We start from the raw sequence: 12,209 nt of genomic DNA, 5'->3' as shown, positions 1-12,209 counted from the left end.
GCACGAGGACGCGGGTTCGACTCCCGGCCGCGGCAGCCGCTTTTCTGATGGACGCGACAAGCAAAAACACCCGTGCATAGGAGACTTCAGCGCACGTTAAGCAACCCCAGGCGGTCAAAATTAATCCGGAGCCCTCCACTAGGGGGTGCCTCATCGCCTGCATTGCGCCGGAGCGTTAAACCCTACAGTCGATCAATCAGCCATTCCAATTGGCAGATTTTCGGAGTTTAGTACGTAGCAGCAGCAATGGTTCGACATCTGAAGATGGGAGGCAAAAGTCGTCACCCCAAGCTGAGACAAGGGAATTTTTCGGCGATGCTTGTACGAGCTCCTCGGTTCTTATCACTCCCCTAATACTTCATTAAGCGCTGTGTTAGCGCTAAACAAACCTCAGACCCATTAGGTAAGACACGGGCACGTAACCCATGCTAACATCCCTCTTTGAAATGTAAAAAAAAATACACAGAGAGGCCATGCCGAAAACAAAATTAATGCTCCGTATTTTCGTTACGAGAAACTACGTGGAAACGAGGCGAGATAGCTACTCAAAACCAGAGGTGGCATGTGACGTGCTCCACGCAGGAGCGGCACCACTGCGCTGCCGACGTAGCCTCAGGGGCCCCCTTGTGTCCCTTCCAAGAACACTCTCTTTTGAGCGCACACTCCCTACTTACACACGTCCACACACGCACTCGAACACACCAATTCATTTTCCCAGAAAACGCTTTGTATTCACAGACAATCATCAGGGATGACTGCTGCCTTAGTTCTTATTCTCGCTTCAAAAGTTCAGCAACAAACGACATGTACTCTTTAAAAATCGGCAATGCACATTAAAGAACCTTAACGAAAAGCTGCTCGGACGTGACTTGGATGGCTCAAACGATGCTCAAATTGGTTTGAGCTGTCGACTTTTTATAATGGTATATATTCCCATCTTTCCTTGGATATAAGATCCACCCACGTCATCGACAAAAGCAGCTGCCTCTTTTCAGATGCCTGTTGGAATAAAATGTTCTGAAGATATTACGGAACAATTTCCTCGAAAATTGATGGAGGCCGCGGGGTTCAAGGCTTCAACAACCAACCTCGAAGATATAGTTCGCAGAGCCAACTTTCAGGCAACATAGGTGTACAGCAAAACGACGTGTTACCATAAATAGGACCGGTCTAGTTACGGTTTGTACGTGTCCGCATGTGCGCGCGCGCGCGTGTGTCTGTGTGTGTGTGTGTGTGTGTGTGTGTGTGTGTGTGTGTGTGTGTGTGTGTGTGTGTGTGTGTGTGTGTGTGTGTGTGTGCTTGTGTGCGTGTGTGTGTTTGTGTGTGCGCTTGTGTGTGTGTGTGTGCGTGCGTGTGTGTGTGTGCCGGTGTGTGTGGGTGTGCGTGTGCGTGTGCGTGTGCGTGCGCGCGGGGTAGGGGAGACAGAGATTTTCAAATTTCTCCCTAAATGCCAACCACTATACGCAAATGTTCCCTAGTTTTGCTATGAATTTCACAATGTTTTTTGCTGTGTGGACACTCTTGGTATGCTGTGCACAAGAGAAATGACAACTTTACAACAAGGGCGGCCTTAGTCATATTTAGAGTTTTAGAACAAGGTAGTCTTGCGTAGGGTGAATTAGAAATATTGCGCACTTATAATCGGTAGGCTACACAACACCGTTTATCGTCGAGGATTGAATGCCTTGCACTACAAGCATTACAAATATGTTGGCTCAGCTTTCGATGCAGACGCGAAAATAATGTAATGTATCTAAAAACCGGGAGTGAATGTCCTTATAATACGGTAAAACATTTTATACTTCTTACAGGCACTGATGAGGCATGCTTCTTTTTTTATGGTATTATTAGTTCAGAAGGTCTTCCCCACAGAATATCTTCAGCGCCTTGAAATCAGGAAGCATCCACAACTCGGAGAAAAAATGACTGTGGTAACCAACCTAATGATAATAACATTCAGTTTTTTACATTCATATTGTTACTCAAACGTACCACCGAGTTGGTCATCGGTTTTCCCCGCATGGTCACTGGTTCATTTCAATGAATCGGGTTGCGTCCTGATAGGCGCCTTTTTGCCTAACTATAATGTGCATGGGCACATATCTCCCATTCGCAATCGTCTAATACATTAACCCCATTCTCCACCTGGATGCCCTCCAAGTAGAACGTAAGCCGACAGGCATTATTTCAAAAAAAGTTTCATCGGTCTTAGCATTCCTCCGCAGCGGGTAAACGATTGACAGGAGTTTAAATCACGTGTTCATGCAGCAAGTTCGCCTTCACTCAATGAGTAAAACGGCCGTAGAGAAACTAACGACTTCGACCAACTCGAGTGAGGTCGTGGGCTGGACTGAAACTCGGTGTATTTCGTGGTAATTTGAAATCTGCTATTCAGTTTTAAATAACCTGTCCACATGGTAATGGGGCGGCTACAGCGGTGCCTTAAAGCTTGCTGCCCGAATAACTGTCTCTTTCAACATATCTAAGTGTTATTTTGACAAAATTCAAAGCTACTTCTTAATTAAGATAAAGGTGGCGAAAACTCGAAGCTCTCTCCCACGCTACCTGAGTCAAAGTCAAAGTATAAAATCCAAACTGCTTCGACTATATCCGAATGGCGCAATCGGATAGATGTCGGCGTCTTGACCATAGGGACCCAGGTTTCATTCCGACCACAGGAAGAGTCTCATTTCGTTGAGGCGCCTAATGCGCCTAATCATCGTTTTGTGAAACCCATTGTTTAAATTGGGCTTTGCTGCAATGCGTATTGGTGGCGGAACGGTCGCCACGACTGAAGGATAGAAAGCGCCGCTTTTATTAAGATGTCGTAACTGTATTACCGTAACAAAAGCACCAGTGGCCGCTAGTACTTAAGGTCTTACTTCGCCTGACACACCCAAAAAGTAGGTAAAGAATAATTTGCGTGTGGTAATGGACACTATGAAGGCTTTCCTGGACGTTTTGGGATAACTATAAAGTACACAGGGTTAACCTCAGCAAACCACCTTGTGTCTACCCGCAATGAGAGTAAATGAAAAGAGCCGTCCCTACCCCTTTGTTTTTTATGTAAACAAGACGCTCACATTGAAATTTTTATATACCCGGCCCCTACCTATCAGGCACGCCGGCGAACAAAACGTAGATGTTTGGGGTGGTCACACCTTGCGTGCAAAAACATCAAAGTGCGGCATACGACTGGCGGGCTGTTAGGCTTTTCCATTAATTGTAATGCACTATCTTCACTTTAGCGATGAGCGAGGTTGGTTTACATCCTCCACTGTTTAATTTTGACACCGTTTCGGCAAACACCTTCATTGTTAGCAAACAATTTCTCCACTAAATGTACAAACACGCTATAGTCTTGTGGTTTTTGTGCCCGTCCCCACAGTTGCAATTGTCTCCGTGCCTGTAAAGCGTGCTTTCCTGTTAGACAGACGTGTGCAGTTAAGGAGCCAAAATACTACATGAAGGTGCAAGGGAAGAACTCGACGATTCCCTCGAGGTCATCATTAGAGGAGTGAGCTGAAATCAATAGAACACGAGTGGTGGGAGCGTAGAGAGGAGGATCTGTGTAGAAACGGTAGAAGAAGCATATAGTCTCTCGACGATATTTGCAGTGACGGTGTACAGTAAAAATATTCGTCTTGTCTTTATGCCCCCTACGTGGAATTCAGGGCCACATGGTACGGAAGTGCCAGAAAATCCCATTCCTTACCCCAATAATCACCCGACATACGAGCATTGGGCATGCCAGCTGACCAGCACGTACCTCTCAATCTAGTGTAGCCTGGTTGAAAGGGCCGGGGAACCCAGCGCGGACAAGGGCTTCCCGGACTAGAGAAGGTCGCCCACAGGGCGGGTACCCAATCATCGGCACCTTAAGCTCGTCACAATATAGCTTACTCACTCACTTATTTACTCACTCATTTTGTGTAGACAGTGAAGTTTTCTGTTTATTTATGCAAGGATGGCTAATAATTGATAAGATGGCAGGGAGCCACCACGAATGAAAATTTTGGAAATAAAATCCTTCTTACTGGGGGGAAGGAGGGTTCGGATGGAACAAAACATACACTGATAGGTACAAGTGCGTTCACATAACAAAAGCTTACAAAGATGCATGCAGAACAGCCTCCTTACGTCTGCCGCGGCTAAGGCACTGCGATTACAGTGGCATTGCCAATCAAGCCTCCCTCCTCTGTAATCTTCAACAGGTGGGGATTAATGCCATGGCTGAGCATGAGAGAATTTCCGTGGTCGCATCCACTGCCAAAGATAACACTGCTAACCAAAAAAGTAATAATCAACAGCCGAATTCATGCTAACGCAATAGCGTATTGATTTCAACAATGAATTTTGTTTGCGGTACGATAGTTAGAAACGACAAACATGTATCACTGCGTTTTTTGTTTAGTAGAAAGAAAAGAGAAAAAGAGCAATAAAACGAGTTTTCAGCGTCTGATCTGAGTGCCAAAAACGAAACCAAAGCATTAGGTAAACAATTTTTTTTCACCGCACTTCGTTATTCCAACACCCAACAAGCAGTGATATCAAATTCTTGACTCTGGTAGAAACGTCATGGGTCTAATAATCCATCAAGCAAGGATAGAGTAGAAAAAAGATATGAAGTCGGAAAACAAACATTCAGGCCATTGAAAACAGCAAAACAGCAAACCTTCCTGCTTAACTACAAGAACGCCGCATGGCAGGCTGCTTACCGGGTTAACTGCTTGGCCGTGTGTCAGTTAGCCTTGCTTTCTTTCTCTTTTTTTCCCCGTTTTGTCTTCTTACGCTTCTAGGCTTCCTGATTAATTGCTAACTCTCTTTATCTACACTCCTCACGAACCCATTTACTTCTTTCTCACATTTTTCCTGTCGACCTTCCCAAAGCCAATCCGCCGGCACAAGCGCAAACGGCGGAAACCTCGAAACTACAAAGGCAAGGTAGTAATCGCGCCTCTAGAGAGACCGAGTGAGACAAAGTTTTTTTTCAAGCACTAAACTAGGGGTGCAAATAAAAAGAGAGGAAATCTCTTTTATAACGGATGGAGCTAATACCTTACGTGGGAAGACGTGGAGAGGGCGAGATAAGTTGTTGAGAGGGAGAGAGGGAGAGAAGACTTTCATTAGTTGCTTCTGCTCTCGAGAGGATTAGCGCTCAAACCGGGTTTCGAAGGCTACGCCAAGGGACATGGGGAGGTCTATGTAGATGGCAGGGCGCTCGGGAGTCTCACGATAAGGCTTGAAGTGCATCGACGCGTTCGATTTAACGAGCAGCTTCTACGCCTCGAGCACCCCCCGAGAGGCGCGAGATTGTGTTGATGACGGGGCTAATTATTGCCACTGCGCGCCACCGTGGAGGTTGATTAGCTCAATCCTAATTAGTTTTTAATGTATTCTCTTCTATAAAAACATAAGGAAACAAATAGGTACAGGAAGGAATTTTAGCTTTTAGGTGGATACAAAATGACCTTGCGTTGCGGCTTATAAAAATTCAATATGGTTGGCTTCCCAGGTTGGCCTCCTATCTTTAGTGGAACAAGGTACGAGGGTAAGAACCGCGGGACAGAATGAAGAGGTTCTGAGCGGGGGGCGAATCCATGTGCGTTAAAGTGCATATAGCTGTTGGGGTTTCAAGATTCGGCGCCTATAAAATGTGAGAATGGCTAAAATGCTTTTTCTCCATATTTTTCATTTCGGTTGAGAAAACAGCTGTATCTGGATTTGTTGGCCTGAAGGCAGGAGGACATACTAACATGCAAACGAGAGAGATAGCAGTATTTTCTTGTGTATCAGGCAAATTTCTTGGCAATGTGGATTGACAGATAACGCTGAACTCGAATCAGAGTGAGATATCGTAGGCACATTAGAAGGTGCTGTGAGGTTGGAGGCGGGGTCATGTGCGGAAAGAAAATAAGTTAAGCTTTTTCATTCCATACGTTATACTCTGATACCCCGTAAGTGTGAATAACTCGGAAATTGGTGGCGGCATGAAGAAGTTCGTCCTTCAGGCTGAACACGTAGTAGCAACCCATGGTTCCTCCCTCAAAATGAAAACACGGCACGTCAACACTACAAGTGTACGCTTTTGCATGGGTCACCAAAAGATGTTTTATAGGTTTTACAGTACGCTGCAATGTAGAAACACTACAAAGAAGAAGTCGCAAGTCTTCAGCGTGTTGATGTTTGTTTTCGACTAGCGTTTCGGCTAATTACATTTTTCGTTAATGCGTAGCATCTAAACAGGGAAATTAACGAAAGCAGCTTACTTGTCGCCCTCCCACTTTTAGAATAAATGTGCATGCATTTGCAAATGGGAACAAATGACGCCAGCAACGCCGCAACGTTAGAAGCTGAAAGGGGTCATTTTAGGAACAAAGCCACTCACTGGCATGACGACGCCCCTCTTGTTCTCTGCTAACGACGCTTACTTCTGAAACAAAGCAAATTGCTTGTCCAGCAAAGCAGCTTGCAGTAATGGAATGAAGCCACGCTTTAGCAGTGGTAACCGCGCAACTTTGCATACGTGCACTCTTTATACGCCCATGCATATTCCGGACCTGGGTCTTGCCTGCTGGTAATTTTCCATGACGTCAGAGCTGTCAGGGTAAAGGCTTGTTTTCATAGGAACCTTTCTATGCCTCACTGGTGCAATCGATCGTGACGCCACAAAGCACTGTAGGACAGCCAACTTACACAAGGAACGCCTCAACAAAAAAAAAGAAAGGAAGACCGGGCAATCTCCACTAACGGAAGCTTAGGGAGGTGAGATGCAGGCAGTGTATAAGTGTTTTCAAAGATTGTAACTCTCTATGTTGCCACACGGAGAGTGCTGATATGCACGACATCCCAATTACGAAGACGGAGCAAAAGATCAAGTGGAGGAGAAGTTAAAACTAGTACGGAGCGAAATCGAAGCAAGCAAGCAAGTGTGAATAAAAAACGATTGTTCCGGCGTGTTTTTTAGTACGCGTTTTTGCCCAGCGAGGCAAAAAGTTCTAGAGCGAGGCGTTGGAAAACGAGTGTCCCGGTGTTTTATTCCGTGACTGCCTGAGAATACGACGACGAACGAAGATGACGACATGAGGCGCCGACAGCCCAAGCCCCTAAGGTGTTTCGCCCCTAGGAAACGCTTCCTATAATGCGAATCCAACATGGGTACCTCGTGTTATGGAGCCGACGTCCATCCGGTAGCGCCATTCCCACACCGTCGAAGCAGATTGGGTTTTGAACTTTGGCATTGACTCGGGTTTCCCCTTTTAGTCATCCTGCTCTTCAAACGAGGGCTTTGATTTGTGTTATTTGGTCGGCCTTATCCCAATGGTGCAGTCCGTCTGAAGATACCGCTACGGAGAATCCGCAGGACTCATCTTTGGGGGAGGGGGGTATGGTAAGGCGTGCGATTGGACGAATGGAACCAGATTGGGACTGGGTGCTGGCGAGTTAAGCACTAACTGGGAATGGATTAACAAATTTGTCGTTTCAATCACATAGTGAGCTACGGGCACTAAAAAATGCGCGGCGATGATTCAGTTTGTCCCGCATTCGAGACCTCTCGGAGCCCTTGGTATTAAACGTGTTGGAGTAAGTAGGCTCATTGAGTCATTTTCAGTGCCCTCTAAGCGTCTCCAGCTGCCGTGCTCCCGAGTGCCCCTCCTGTACCATCCCAGACGCCCGAAGAAATGACGTCGTCGCTGCCAATTCCTAAACGACGACGGCGGGAGCGAGAAGCGAGCACTCTGGTGCTGCTGGAATTGGTTGCAGCGACAAAAGGTGTGTGGAAAGTGAAAAGGTCGGCGACTACAATTCTAAGACCTGGTGAAGTATGAGACCGAATTTGTGATCAGACTATCTATTAGCTCTGGCTGTGTTCCCAGGCTTTTGCCAATTGTCTTGAAGAACCTCAGCTATTACGTAAGCTGTGAGGGCAAAATCAAATACTTGTTCTAAGCAATGGTGAAATTACGACCGATCTTTCCTTCCCGCTGGATACGTCTCGTTTGAGTTGAATGAGGGCCACATTATATTAGCGCCGCGAGGCTCTTGCGCTGTAACTGCAATTGCGCGCATTGAACCACGAAATTCGACTCTCGTATGCAGCTGTTATTATTGTCCTGCAGGAATAAAGAAATCAGACTTCAATTAAATATTGCCGTAATCCAATATGTAAAGACGTGAGTTACCTGTCGGCAACTTAGCAAGCTAGTCTTGAACCCCGAGGTTTCAATTGTAACTTCTGGCTTTCCATCCCGCATTAAACGATTGTGAAATGAATCCAATCTATGTGACTTTATCGAGTTCACCTTTTATATATTCAGTTTTTTACCGCAGGACCAGAGACGTCGATACTGAATATGCACATATTCGACCGAACTATGCCTTGTTGGGGAAACTTGAGGAAAAAGCAAATACACCAACCTCGAAACACAGTCACCCGCTGTTGGTCGAACAAAATCTTTCCCAGATGAAAGAGCCAAGTACGCTCCAAAACGTAAAAACCACTTTTAATAAAATCCCTTGGTTGTTTTTTGCGTTTCCCTCAACTTTGATATAAAATGAAATGCTTTTCATCGTACGATAAACGCGAAAAACTCAATGATGTTTTCTGAATAGCGGCCACCTTGAGAAGGTTTTCGTCTAACTACTTGCGCCATGAATATGAAGAGCGCTTTGTCTGTACTAGATTCAAAAGTTGTTCGCCGGAATGGGGACTAAGCTAGCAGGGTTGATTTTATTTTGCCGCACACAGACAATGGCTGAGAGAGCTTTGGAGTTGGAGACATATAGCGTTCGCAATACATATTTTCATGGGGCTTTCACACGCTCTGATGGCAACAGTAATTGTGGGGATGCGTGTGCATGCTTGCGTGTGTGCGTGTGAGCGTGTGTGCGTGTGCGTGTGTGTGTCTTTATCCGTATGCGTTTGTGCGTGTGCGTATGTGTGTGTGTGTGTGCCTGTGCGTGTGTGCGAGCGTGTGCGCTTGTGTGTGTGTGTGCGCGCGTGCACGTGCGCGTATGCGCATGCGTTTGCGTGCGCGTGCGGATGTTTGTGTGCGTGTGCGGTGTGCGTCTTCTTGTGAGTGTCTCGATGTCCGTGTGTGTTTGTGCCTGTCTGTGCGCCAGTGTTACTGTCTGGTGTATGCGTGTGCGTGTGTGTGTGTGTGAGAGAGTGTGAGTGCGTATGCGCGTGCGAGTGTATGTGTGCGTGCGTGTGCGTGTGTGTGTGTGAGAGTGTGAGTGCGTATGCGCGTGCGTGTTTATGTATGTGTGTGAGTGCGTGTGTGTGTGTTTGTGAATGGTTGTGTGTGTGCGCGTGTGTGTGCGAGTGTGTGCGCGTGCGTGTACGTGTACGTGTGTGTGTGGGTTACCATTGAACAAGGCTCAGACTGCATCGTATGCCGAAAGAAATCGTTCTTCAACCGCTTATACGCTTACTTTGAAAGAGGCTGATGTCACATGCTACACGAAAATAAATACTGGCGTGCACTTCACGCACTCGTTCTCCTGGAAAATATATATCGCCATACGAAAACTTCTGACCCTCGAGTTTATAATGAAGGCACTCTCTAGTGGAACCCCTGATCGTGACTACGGATACCCATTTTGCCAACCGGTGCGGCTGGTGTTTGTGTTTAATTTTTCTGTTTCTTAAATGTGCATGAACGCTCCAGAAACCCGACGTACAAAAAACAAATAATCAGGACTACTTATACATGACGCCTTTTATGCTTGGTATAGCTGCTTCGTCCACATGTCGGTCCTACGTCATGGTGATTGGAAGCGTTGGCTTTTTTTATTTTTTATTTGGTTTTTGGCTTCTTTGATTGTTTGTTTGTGCGTTCGTGCGGCAACGTGTGTGTATGCTCAGTCACATCTGCAACGATGGGAATAGGTTAAACATCCATTGCCCCTGAAAATATTGGCGTTGTGGGAGATAATACCATGTGAAGGAAGCCCGCGTTTTGCCGTGCCAACAAATCGCGAGCAGAGATTTCCGAGAACGGACAGTTCCTTTTAGTCCAGACAACATAACGTCCGGACACTCAGAAACACGGCCTTATAATGTCATACAGCCTCTCCCATCACCGAGTATATGTCTATCTTCGCCCGGAGAAGGGACACTCATTGACAGCCCCACTCGAGACGTGGAGAATGCTCACGACAACGTTTCGATCAGACGGCACTCAGGCGAACACTGCCTAGAAAGCACCCACCTGCCCACCGAGGCAGCTTTATGGTTATAGAAGAGGTTTGCGCAAGCATAGAGACGGGAGAGTGGCGAGTCGTGTACTTAGGAAGACCAGGGTGCACGGGCATTAGGCGGGCTGATCGTTGTCTCTGGCGGAGCTTGCCAATTGGATGAAGAAAGCAATGTATGAGCGGCGTCCGGTCTTCTTATGAAAGTAAGGACGGTCGTAGATCTATAACTCCCAGGTGTGCTCTTAGCGATCAACAATATGCTTATGAAGGAGTCGGCCAAGATCTTATGGTGATTATCTGATTGCCCAGTGGCTGAAAGCGACAATACTGGTAGTGCACCTTGGTAGTGCACCTTGGAGTGGTAGTGCACCTTGGAGTATCTAAAATTTCTTGGGGCACTTAAGTTAAGACTACGTACGTGCTTTGAAGGCAAAACCCTGCTGTACTATTGTGACGGGTACGTTTTGTGTACACATTCAGCCATTTACACAGAAGCCACGCTATTTTAGCATCCCCATTGTATCTTTTACATACAGTGGCACAAAACATGGGCTCCTGGAGTGAGGTACCACTCTCACATTCATCATTGTCATTATCATTGTCATCGTCGTCATCGTCGTCATCGTCGTCGTGGTCGTCGTCGTCATCACCACCCTGGTTGTGTCCACTGCATGACACTTGCTCCTCCGAAAAATCTCCACACCATGGAGTTTCATTTTAATATACACAGTAGAATCTCGATAAACAGAAATCGCTTAAACGGAATTGCCGCCTAAACGGAACAGTAGCTTGTAAGTTGTTTGGTTTTGTATTCAGATAACGTAAAAACATCTCTGTAATTGGAACTAAAATTTCCACGTTACCGTGTAAACGGAACCAGAAATGGAACTTCTTGTGAAACCTATTGGCATGAGAATAGGCTTTTTACAGTTCCGGTTGTTTTTCTTTCTTTTTTTCTTCCTCTGTGTTTTTTTAGCCTCGTTGGTTTGGTAAGCCTCGTCTCGTTAGTGGTCAGCCATGTTAGAGTAACGAATGCAACATCGCAGTTCTTGTTCCAGTCGTTCAGTCTCGATTCAAGACGCCGAAGTTACAGGGCGAGGCTTCTGCCGCATCGTTCGTGCCATCGTGGTGCTATTCGCGCTCTATTACCGCGTTACCGTCTTTTAAATTGAGTGGCTCGAAGAGCCCTCGCGATTTTAAGGCCTCTAGTCTCCGTGAAGATGCAGTTGCAAGGATTCAAACAAATATAATTGATGCATTGTGCAGTGCACAGCGACTCATTGTTGCCAAATAAACTTTGTGAATGCTGTGCCGAAACCTCTTGTAGTTGTCTTTCTGAAAAACAATCAGCTACATTTACCTTCCACTGCTTAGAGTTCCATGAAATGGTATTGAGAGTCTGCACGCACATAAATTTGCACTTTCACGCATCTATCTCAGTAAACGAAACTCCTGTTAAACGGAACTAATTTTTTCTGTCCGTTGAAGTTCCGTTTATCGAGAGTCTACTGTACTACAAATAAATCTTGTCGCTGCAGTCGCGAGACGCCGTGGAGGGTGCCATTGATGCAAGCAATGTTCCCTGCCTACTTGGCTTAGCTAGACATATGGCTTCTTTTTTGTCTCGAAGTAAAATCAACAGAAAAGGATAACATTTTTTTCCTTGTTCATTGTGCATGCAGCTTCTACATAATCAATGACAAATTATTCTTCTTGAGGTTCAATTTTAGAATAAAAGCAAACTTGATGAAACTTCTACAGTAATTTTGTTGCTTTTGTGCTGCCAGAGCCAATTTCATAGTCTGTTCATGAGCCATGCCAAGGACAAGTGGAACGTGCCGTGCCGTCCCGGTTCATGAAGGAACGCTCCCTGAAACGCGACTTCCTTAGACAGTGACACCAGACTTCCCTCAAGTATATATTAGTACGAAACTCTATGCTCCAGCCAAGCCTATTGAGCGCTAGCTCAGTCAACCCTAAATTACTTGCGAAAGCAAGCAGCTAATGTT

The sequence above is a fragment of the Haemaphysalis longicornis genome, unplaced genomic scaffold, assembly GCF_048455015.1.
Source record: "Haemaphysalis longicornis isolate Haplotype H1 unplaced genomic scaffold, Haemaphysalis longicornis Haplotype H1 scaffold_5, whole genome shotgun sequence".
Classification (NCBI taxonomy): Eukaryota; Metazoa; Arthropoda; class Arachnida; order Ixodida; family Ixodidae; genus Haemaphysalis; species Haemaphysalis longicornis.
The sequence above is the reverse complement of the archived record's forward strand: the minus strand, read 5'-3'. Positions refer to the sequence as shown.